The sequence below is a fragment of the Mirounga angustirostris genome, unplaced genomic scaffold (assembly GCF_029215605.1).
Source record: "Mirounga angustirostris isolate CCGP_5_RB_7025 unplaced genomic scaffold, mMirAng1.0.hap1 SCAF_2, whole genome shotgun sequence".
In the NCBI taxonomy this organism is placed as follows: Eukaryota; Metazoa; Chordata; class Mammalia; order Carnivora; family Phocidae; genus Mirounga; species Mirounga angustirostris.
In genome coordinates, this window is record NW_026991710.1 from 85,493,571 (window position 1) to 85,505,623 (window position 12,053).

The 12,053-nt window shown below is 36.4% G+C and overlaps 1 pseudogene; it reads right to left on the reverse strand.

The window, feature by feature from the left end:
* Positions 1–448: 448 nt before the first annotated feature.
* Positions 449–1,155, reverse strand: LOC123847568 (nascent polypeptide-associated complex subunit alpha-like; annotated as a pseudogene).
* Between the last annotated feature and the right edge of the window lie 10,898 nt (positions 1,156–12,053).

Consider the following 12,053-nt stretch of genomic DNA (forward strand, 5'->3'; position numbering starts at 1 on the left):
TTTGGTATTTTATTTAGAGTATGATGTAAAGCCATTGGAAGGTTGAGACTAGGCACTTGGCAGGGTATGTGTTCTATTTTGTGTGGTTCACTCTTGCTTTTGGGGGAACATAAAGCTACGGCAGGGTTGAGTTAGGGGCAGAGTTCATTGGTTTCATATCCATTTTTTCCTTTCTAAGGTTCTGCCTTGGTACTGTATTTTCTAGGCTTTTTTATGAGACAGCTGGGTGAGACACTGACAAATGGAGGGAAGAGAGAAGCCAGGTCATTTTTTTCAATCTTCTTTCTCTCTGCCTCATCACTGACTATAAGCCTAGTGAATTATGGTGGTTCTGCTTTCCCTGGCATCAGCAGTGAGTATACTTTTGTGCTCTGGCTATGCCTCCTACTTTTTTTCCCCAACCAACAAGAAGCTATAACTTTATGAACGATAGAAACACTATACAAATTTCAAACCCAGCTTCAGTTATTCTTTTGAAACACCAAAAATGGTCCTTGTTTTCAGATGGTTACATTGTTAATTCCATAATAGCATTTACAATATCATTACTGTTGTTCTTCAGGAATTGGACTGCCTTTTCTTTTGACACATTAGCTTGTGACATGACCCATTCTGTGTCCTTAACCTCCACACCTGTTTCATCAACCTCTTCCTCTTCACTCTCCTCTTGTACAGTTGGAGTCTGTGTGTTTTCTTGATGCCTGAGACAGCTTCACCTTGAACTTTGAATTTCTCAATACTTGCTAGTTATGCCTACTGAGATAAATCCTTGATCTTGGCTTCCCCAAAAACTATGTAGGTATCTGAAGCTGGGCTCTTGTAGACATCTGGTTTTGTGATGACAAAGAAGATATTCTTAAATTTCCAGATAGTGACTCTCTTAACACTTGTAACCTGTCAAAGACCCAGTTTGGACACAGCCTTCTGTGCCTTCTTTTCACTCCGGCTCTGTTTTGCTTTACTGACCGGTTCTTCATTGATTTCAGCTGTGGCTGCCAGCTGGGCTTATTGTGTGGTCGCCTGTGTGGAATCCTGTTCCTCGAGCTCTGGTACTGATTCATCACTGTCGGATTCTGTTCCAGACCCTGTCTCAGCCTGAGGCCCTGGAAACTTCTGCTCTGTAGCAGGGACGGTTTCTGTGGCTTCACCAGGCATTTTTGTGCAGGGAATATGGAACCAAGATGGTGGCAGAAAGAGAGCGAGCCATGCCTCTTCTTTTTGCACCTCAGCCTATGGGTGGGGAATTCTCCAAGGTGATTTGTTTATCTAGTTGGACCCTGACCTGACTGAAACAAGAAAGCTGAAGCAGGAATACTGTCATGAGACTATTCCAGTAATCTAGGCAAGAGAAGAACAAGTTGAGCAAATTCTTATAACAGCCATGGACAAGGTGAAAAATGATGAAATTCGGTATCTCTTTTGAAGGTAAAATTCACATAGTTTTGTGATACAATAAATGAAAAGAAATATAATGTCTTCAATGTTCAGTTTGTAAAACTAGGTAAAGGTGGTATTGTTGGTAGGTATGGAGAAGATTGAGGAAGGAAGTGATCGGGGGGGAGGGCATATAAATTAAGAGTTCTGTTTGGTAAAAGTTGACATTGACATAGCTATTTGAGATCTACAGAGGTTCAAGTAGAAAGTTAAGTATATGAGTCCAGAGTTTAGGAAAGCACTTCAGTTTAGAGAACTGTTGGGTGGGTGGGTAGGATTATTGGTATAATAAAGTCACGCAATTTGAAAAGATTACTTAGGAACTGGCTATGCTTAGAGAAAAATCCATAGCTGAGGACAAAGCCCTAATGCACTCCAATGTTTAGAAATTGGAGGGAGAAAAGAAACCATCCTAGGAGACTGAAAAGACACAACTAGTAAAGCAGAAGGAAAAAGACAAAAGTAGCATTCCTGGAAGCCAAGCGAAGAAAGCTTTTCAAGATGTCATGTCCAGTGGATAAAATGTTTCCTTTGTCTACTATATCCTTCCTCTTTCCCCCCTCCTCCATCTCTCTCCTTCTCTCTGTCCACTTTTCCCTTCCTTCTTTCTTTCACTGCTTTATTCAGTTATTTAACCAATATATATCGACAGCTTGCTGGATGTACTGTGCTAGTTAAGTCAGAACTCAGATACAGGAGGCTCTGAAAAGAATTGTTAATAGTAGTCTTGTGGACAAGAGTCAATTTTTTTCAGACTGTTCCTTTAAACAAAGAATCAGAATTTATTTTTAGAAAACAAGGCATCGGTTAACCTGGAAAACAAACCCATTATTCTACATCTTAGGAGAAGAATGAGATTTTTATCTTGCTTCACACTTTATATGCATTTACTCATACAAATAATATGTATATATGCATAAATATTTTACATTTGATTCTATCATATTTATTCACAGCATCTTGCAATGGAAAAATTTTTTAAAAGTTTCTTGTGTATCTATTCTATAATTTTATTTTTCTGCTTGGAAATAGCAAATGCAATAGAATTTTCTCTAGAGCACCTTATTTCTCTGTGACAATCCAAGGGTTAAATTAAAGGAGAAGTCAGATTCTTGTCCTTGGCTCAGAGGAAAGCTAAACCGTAGCCTTCATTTATTTCCTTCAGATTCTGTTCTGCTCTTTTCTCTTTTAGGACTGAGCATGTGGCCTTCATTTTTCTCATCCCCAGCCAAGATGCACCTCTACAGTGGGGAGATATCCAGAATATGGGTTGGATCTAATTCTTAAAATCAAAGATAGGTAAGCTCCAAGGCTAAATTTGGAAAGCTCAGGAAATCCTAAGTGCAAACACCACCTTTCAATCACCTGCAAATCATCTCCTGCTCCCTTGTCTCTGAAAGGCAGGATTGCAGCCTCACTGTAATTTTTCTTTCTAAATTAAGCAGTGCATTTCAGGTGTCTGAGAAGCAGCTGAGTGAGGCAAGGGATTTTAGAACTGGATTCCATTCAAATTTGCTACTGGTTTATTTTATCATTACCTTTTCACAAATGGGGGTGAGAATTTTAGAATTTAGCTAAGGTCATTAGAGGAACAAAATATGGCAGCAAAATAGGCCTTGATGTTTTAGAGTTAAAAATAGAAAATTAAGAAAAAATATGCTATTAAAATTCTACACTCTTAATTCCTTTTTTCCTCAGTATAATTATGAACTGCATGTGACAAGTAAGATACATTAAGCAGACTGAACCGTGTAAAATAATTGTATTTAACTGCAGAACTTAACTTTTTGTCTTCGACCTTATTCAAACCATTAAGAGCTTATGTTTATATGTTTGTACCCTTTAGAAACTAGGATTGGGATTTAAATGTAGCAGAAAAGACAAGAACCAGGCCCCACTGTTAATTTACCGTTAGCTCATGAGAACAGCCAAGCCTCTTGAATAAAATACGAAATACATATTTTAGACCCTTAATAACATTAGGTTCTATTGTGACAATTTATTTCTGAAGTATGTGTACCCAGAGTGTACCTAGAGAAATTCAATCTACAGAAGCTTTTAGTGACTTCAGATAAAAATGGTTATATCTTGTTAGGTTAAAAAATACTCAGATAAAGGAATAATCCTTCTCAATTCATTTCTTTCATTAGAAGTCATATCTAGCAAAGACCAAGACTTTTTGTCAGGATTTTCATCTGCCCAATTTGCCTGGATAGTGATGATACATGGTAAATAACCTCCAATGAAGGTCAAAGAATAAAGAATTAACATTAGGATATAATTGAAAGAAAATGAAAGAAAAGAGAGAGAGAGAACACAAAGCCTTGTAGATACCTGGGAAAATTAGATAAAAACACAAATCCTGCTATTTATACATTAGGAAATTAATATCACTGAGTTGACATGGATATGCCCCAGTCAGTGGCCCTGAGGCTTGAAATCCAACCACAGTATCAGAGTTACCATATCCCTTACTGTGGGTTCCACTCGTTTTCATTCGCTGATGATATCTGAACATTAGCGAAGACAATGAACTGCTTTCAGATGTTTAAGAGGAAAGGGAATGTGTCTATTACCACTGAGAGTCATTAGCAGATATTATCTGTGGTAGGCAGACTCAAAATAACACCTCATGATCCTTGACTCCTCATATTCACACTCTTGTGTAATCCTTTGCCTTGAGTATGGCTAGATTTGGTGATTCACTTCTAATGAATTGAATACAGCCAAAGCAATAAAATATCAATTCAAATACCAAGTTTTAAAAAAAGATTGTGTGGCTTCTGTCTTGGGATCTATCTTTCAGAATCTGTACTCTGGGGTAACCAGTAGCCATGTGAGAAGCCCCATGGAGAAAGCCACAGGGCCAGGAGCTAATACTTCCAGCCTTCAGCTAGCAAGGACCCAGAGACCTGTGAACAGCTACCCGAGTGAACTTCAAAGTGAACTCCCCTCCAGCTGAGTACTGAGATGACTGCAACCCCAGATAACACCTTGATTGCAGACTTCTGAGAGACTAGGCCATAAACATCCAAGTAAACCACAGCAAGTTCTTGACTCACAGAGATAATAAATGTTATTTAAAGCTGTTAAATTTGGGGGCAATTTGTTATAAAACAATAGATAACAAGTAAAGTATCTTTTTTTTTTTTTAAGTTTTTATTTATTTATTCAAGAGAGAGAGTGAGCAAGAGTGAGAGAGAGCATGAGCAGGGGGAGGGACAGGGGGGGAAGCAAACTCCCTGCTGAGCAGGGAGCCCAATTCAGGGCTCGATCCTAGGACCCCAGGATTATGACCTGAGCAGAAGGCAGATGCTTAACCGACTGAGCTACCCAGGTGCCCCAACAAGTAAAGTATCATTTTAGATTCTCCGCTTAGTTTTTTATCCTACCTTTATTTGATAAAATATGGTATCTACCTCCATTAATCCACAGTTACTTGAAATAATTATTTTATAATAAAATAAAGATACTGAACTATGCCTTCCCTAAAGAGTAGCTTAGTAATTTCTTGAGTACTAGTTTTTTTTTAATACCTGTTTAAGAGCTCTATGAAAATAACAATTTGTTTCTGAATTCTGGGTTCCATTTTCTTCCCTCTGCATCCATCTAGTCCAGCATAGAGACATCATGGAATTCAACTATCACCTACATATATTTGTTTTTAAAAGGAGTTGAAATCTAGTCATCTCTCTTTTTTTTATTAACACTAGGAATTTATGATGAAAGCATTTTTCCATTTAAGTAAGAAAACATGATATGAAATGAGATAGAATGATCTCAAGTAAAGACATTAGAGTATCTTTAAATAGAGTTACCCTCAATAAAAGTAGTTCTTCCTTCTTTATTTTTTTCCTATCTATACTATTATTTATTCTTTATATTATTTTCACTTATTTTAGAAAGAGACATTTCTTAGATACTGAAGCTGAATCTTCTGGTGACTAAAATTCTTTTTTAGAGTGATAAGAAACAAGGATAATTTTCTAATTTCTTCCCAACTATGTAGTTGTAAAATCTTTACAATTGAGAAGAATAATTATTCATTATGGTGGCAAAATAGTTTCTTTTAAGACGAGAAAATATTTTATTAGCAGACAAAGTAAGTCTTTGCATAATTCTCTGAGCACAGGGCACTATGGAGGGGAGGGGAGAGTCACACTACATCAGAATTTGGCATCCAACTATATAATAGCTGGATGTCTCCTCCTTATTACTTTAAATTGACAAACTTTAGCTAGACTAAAGAAGAAAAAAAGAGAAAACGTTCAAATAAATAAAATCAGAAATGAAAGAAGAGACATTACAATCAATGCCACAGAAATAAAAGGATCATAAGAGACTACTATAAACAATTATATACCAATAAACTGGATAATCTAGAAGAAATGGAAAAATTCCTAGAAAGACACAACCTACAAATACTGAATCATGAAAGAATAGAAAATGTGAACAAACTAATTACAAGTAAGATGATTGAATTACTAATCAAACACCTCTTTTTTTTTAAGATTTTATTTATTTGTTTGACAGAGAGAGAGAGCACAAGTAAGAGGAAGCATCAGGCAGAGGGAGAAGCAGGCTCCCCGCTGAGTGCGGAGCCTGATGCAGGGCTTAATCCCAGACCTGAGCTGAAGGCAGACCTTAAAAACTAAGCCACACAGGTGCCCCTGATTAGTAATCAAAAACTTCTTAACAAAGAGTCCAGGACCACATGGCTTCATTTGTGTATTCCACCAAATATTTAAATAAGAATTGAAACCAGTCTTTCTCAAACTCTTCCAAAAATGAAGAGGAAGGAGCACTTTCAAACTCATTTATGATGCCAGCATTACCCTGATAGAAAAGACAAACAGAGACATCACAGGAGGAAAAAAAAAAAAAAAAAAAAATATATATATATATATATATATATATAGGACAATATCCTTGATGAGTATAGATGTAAAAATTCACAACAAAATAATAACAACTTAATTCAACAGAATATTAAAAAGATCATACACCAATACTAAGTGGGATTTGTCCCTTAGATGCAAGGATGGCTCAACATATGAAAATTAATTAATGTTATACACCACATTGACAGAATAGAGGATAACAATTACCTGGTCATCTCAAAAGATGCAGAAAAAGTGTTTGATAAAATTCCTCATTCCTTCATGATAAAATCTCTGAACAATGAGAAATAGAAGGAAAGTACCTCAGCATAGTAAAGGCCATCAATGACAGGCCCAAAACAAAAATCATTCTCAATAGTGAAAAAGTGAAAGCCTTTCCTCTAACATAAGGAATAAGGTAAGGATGCCCACTCTCACCACTTGTACTCAATATAGTACTGGAAATCCTAGCCAGAACAATTAGGTAAAAAAAATAAATAAAAATCATCCAAATCAGAAAGAATTAAAATTGTCCCTCTTTGCAGATGACATGATTTTATATATAGAAAACTCTTCAGAGTCCATAAAAGAATTAAAGCTAGTAAACCAATTCAGTAAAATTGCAGGATACATCAACATACAAAATTCAGTTGTGTTTCTATACAATAACAGCAAATTATCTGACAAGGAAATTAGAAAAAAAAAGTCCCATTTATAATGGCATTAAAAAGAATAAAATACTTAAGAATAAACTCAACTAAGTTGGTGGAAGACTTGTATACTAAACATTACAAAACATTAATGAAAGAAATAGAAGAAACAAATATATGGAAAGACATGCCATGTTCATGGATTGACAGCCTTAATGTTAAAATGTCCATACTGCTCAGAGCAATCTGCAGACTAAATGCTATTCCCATCAAAATCGTAAGAGGTTTTATTTTTTACAAAAATAGAGGGACACCAGGGTGGCTCAGTCGGTTAAATGTCTGACTTGATTTCGGCACAGGTCATGATCTCAGGGTTCTGAGACTGAGCCCCATGTCGGGTTCCATGTTGGGCATGGAGCCTGCTTAAGATTCTCTCTCTCTCCCTCTGCCCCTCGCCTCCCTCTCTAAAAAAAAAAAAAAAAAAAGACAACAACTTTTACAATTCACAAGGAACCACAAAAGGCCACAAGTAGCCAAATCAATCCTGAGATAGAAGAATAAAGCTGGAAGCAATACACCTCCTGATATCAGAATATATTACAAAAGTATAGTAATCAAAACAGTGTGGTACTGATATAAAGACTGATATAGACAAATGGAACAGAATAAACAGCCCAGAAGTAAAGCCATGCATATGCAGGCAACTGATCTTCAACAATGGTCCAAGAATATACAATGTGGAGCTTTTCAACAAATGGTGTTGGGAAAACTGGATATCCACATGCAAATAATGAAATTGGACCTTTATCTTACACCACACACAAATCAACTCAAAATCAATTGAGGATTTAAATATAAGACCTGAAACTGTAAAACTCCAAGAAAGAAACATAAGTGAAAGCCTTCATGACATTGATCTTGGTAACAATTTCATGGGTATGACACCATAAGTATGGCAACAAAACCAAAATAAACAAGTGGGCCTACATCAAACTAAAAAGCTTCTGCACAGCAGAATCAACAAAATGAAAAGGCAACCTATAAAATGGGAGAAAATATTTGCAAACCAAAGGGTTAATTTAGAAAATACATAACAGGGTGCCTGGGTGGCTCAGTTGGTTAAGTGACTGCCTTTGGCTCAGGTCATGATCCTGGAGTCCTGGGATCGAGTCCCACATCGGGCTCCCTGCTCGGCGGGGAGTCTGCTTCTCCCTCTGACCCTCCTCCCTCTCATGCTCTTTGTCTCTCATTCTCTCTCTTGCAAATAAATAAAATCTTAAAAAAAACCAAAAAACCCCAGAAAATACATAAGGAACTCATACAATGGAATAGTAAAATAACAAATAGCCTGATTAAAAAAATGTAATAAGAGCTTAAATAGACATTTCTCCAAAGAAGATACACAAATGAACAGCAGACTTACAAAAAAATTCTCAACATCACTAATTATCAGAGAAATGCTAATCAAATTAGAATGAGATATTACCTCACACTTGTTAAGGTGGCTTTTATGAAACAAACAAACAAACAGTTGTTAGTGAGGATATGGAGAAATTAGAACCCTTTTTAAAATTTTTTTATTAATTAATTTATTATTTTTTTTAGAGAGGGAGAGAGGGAGGAGAGGCAGAGGGAGAGGGAAAGAATATTTTTAAAGATTGATTTATTTTATTTTTTTTAAAAAGATTTATTTCTTTTTTTATTTTAGAGAGAGAGAGAGAGAGCGAGTGAGTTGGAGGGGCAGAAGGAGAGGAATAGAGATTGTCAAGCAGACTCCGCACTGAGCAGGGAGCCAGACCTGGGGCTCCATCTCACCACCCCAGAGTCATGATCTGAGCCAAAATCATGAGTGGGACACTTAACTGACTGAGCATTTAAAAAAAAATATTTTTATTTTTATTTGTTATTTTTTTATTTTTGAGAGAGAGGGAGAGAGCATGTGCATGTGCATGCATGAGCAGAAGGGAGAGCGGCAGAGGGAGAGAATCTTAAGCAGGTTCCATGCCCATGGCAACCCAAAGCAAGGTTCCATCTTACAACCCTGAGATTGTGACCTGAGCCAAAATCAAGAGTCTGATGCTTACATGACTGAGGGACCCATGTGCCCCTAGTAATTAGATCTCTTATACATTGTTGGTGGGAATGCCAAATGTGCAGCTGCTATGGAAAACAGTATGAAGTTTTCTGAAAATTTTTTAAAAACCACCATATGATCCAACAATCCCATTTCTAGGTTATCCTAAAGAATTGAAGTCAGGATCTCTCGGAGATATGAGCAATTCCATGTTCATAATAGCACTACTCATACTAGTGAAAATGTGAAAACAACCTAAATATCCATCAATAGATGAATAGAGAAAGAAATGTTATACACATATAATGGGATACAATTTGGACTTAAGAGTTAAATTCTGTAATATGTGACAACATGGAAGAATCTTGGAGACATTATGTAAAGTGAAGTCAGTCAGTCACAGAAATATAAATACCACATGATATGATTTCACTTACATAAGATAACTACAATAGTCAAATTCATGGAATTAGAATATAATGGTGGTTGCTAGTGGTTAGGGGAGGGAGAAACGTGTAGTTATTAATCAATGGGCATGAAGTTTCAGTTAAGCAAGATAAAGAAGATTAGCTACATAATAAGTTTATGTATATTAAATATATGTTATGTATATAATAAGATAATATTTAAAATATAATTGGATGTACATTAAGCCCCTGAGACATATTATGTAACACTGAACCTATAGTCAATGACAATGTATTATACACTTAAAATTTAAGAGGGTAGATCTCATGTAAAGTGTTCATACCACAATAAAACAGTTTTTTAAGTGAAAGATAAAAACACATTGCATGCATACAAAATATGCCAGATATTTTGCTATGTGCTTGTACACATATAATTTCTTTAAAAATTAAATTTTCTTAACAAGAAGCAAGTGATACAAATTAATAATAAAGCATTAAAAAAAAAAAACAGACTTCAAGCACTGATTCTACCAGCTAAAATAAGACATGACCAAGACATTTAATCTTTTTGAGATTTAGTTTGTCTATCTGCAAACCAGGGTAATAATTTCTGTCTTAAATCTTTTGGGAGAATACCAAAATGAACAAACAAACAAACGAACAAAAAACCTGGTTGGGGCTGGCAAGTAGTGGAATCCCAGGTTTCCATCCATGTCAAAACTTAATTATCAGTATGACTAAAATGTACTGAAATTTTCTAACCTTTCAGAAGAAAATCCAGAATTCTCTAAATTTATTATTTTATAATTGGTCTTATATAACCCAGTTCACCTACCGTGGAGTATATGCTCCATTTCGATTAGCTGAGCTCAAGATTTAGAAAGAGATAAACAGCCTGATGATATAATTGTGCCTCCCTTCCTCCAATTCCACCCCCTGTGGTTCAGGCAGGTGTCCCACCCAGACTGTCATCATTCATGCATAGTCAGGTTCACTTCCTTATTATTATTATTATTATTATTATTATTTTACCATTTTCTTAATGAAACACAACTGGGATGATTGCTTAGGTAACCTGAGTTGTCAATATTGCCATTTCCTCCTTTGGATGTTGCTCATATTTTCTTCTTTCCTTCATTTTACCTTCTTCTCAAACCCTCCTTTTTATCCTTTTAATCCAGGGCTGAAGGTATGTTCACTAATTCTCAGATCTTAATGTCTTTTTTATTTCCTCTTTTGGAAGCTGGCAGGTTCACACAATAGCTGGATCTTTCATGCAGTCCTGAATGAGAAATTCTAAGGATAACCTGCACTTTTTTTGTTTAATATTAGATGGCAGGTGGACTCAGTGGGTGGGGTGGTTGGTTGTTCAGTTATTCAATATTGTTATTACTGTAGATGGTACTTATAATATGTTTGAGGTGTTATAGCCTTGCCATTAAGACAGATGGTCTGGATTTGCATTCTCCTTTAGTCCTGATTGTGTGATACTGAGTAACTTAGTTAACTTTCTAAATGTCAGCTTTCTCATCCATAAAGCATATAGAATTGTTGTGAGGGTTAAAACTAATTTACTACACCCATTTCTTGCATTGTTTTCCCATAGTATTTGTCTAAATCACTGTATATATATATTTTTAAGATTTTCTTTTATTTGAGAGAGAGCGAGAGAATCACAGAGGGAGAGGCAGAGGGAGAAACCGATTGCCCTCTGAGCGCGGAGCCCGATGGGGCTCACTCCTAGGACTATGAGATCGTGACCTGAGCCGAAGGCAGACACTTAACTGACTAAGCCACCCAGGCACCCCCAAATCATTGTATATTCTTACTTTGAGTATTTACTGTCCTCATTTAATGTTTTGTAAGCATAGTTATTTTTGTCAGTTTATCACTGTAGTATGGAGTCTAGTACTGTGCCTAGTATGTAGAAGGAACTTAATAAAAGGGTTATGAATGAATGAAAAATGAAATATGATTAATGTGATTTTTAATACATGAATGCAGACTATTATAATTAACACAAAGATTACTAACAATCCTTCCAGAATCTTGTAAGGAGGTAATGTTATCATTCCCTGTTAGTCATAGGAAACTGAGGCTCAGAGAGCTCACACAGCATAAACTGGTGGGATAAGGGCTCTAAGGTTCAGAACCCACCCCATATCAAAGGTTTTTCTTTTTTTTTTAAGATTTTATTTATTTATTTGATAGAGAGAGAGAGAGACAGCTAGAGAGGGAACACAAGCAGGGCTAGTGGGAGAGAGAGAAGCAGGCTTCCTGCGGAGCAGGGAGCCCGATGTGGGGCTCGATCCCAGGACCCTGGGATCATGACTTGAGCCAAAGGCAGACGCTTAACAACTGAGACACCCAGGCGTCCCTCAAAGGTTTTTAATTTTGTAAGAACCATCAGTAAAAGGATTCTTGGATCAGCTTCCTGAGAGACAGAGCCTGGGACAAGTGTTTTGGTGCTAGCATTCCTGGAGTGCCCTCAGGAGATACCTGTGAGGAAATAAACAGAAGCAGGATAAGGGAGGGCAAAAAGCTAAGCAAAAATGTTTTTTACTATAGTCAGGACTGAGCCTGACCTCTTGGGGAGCTCTGGAGT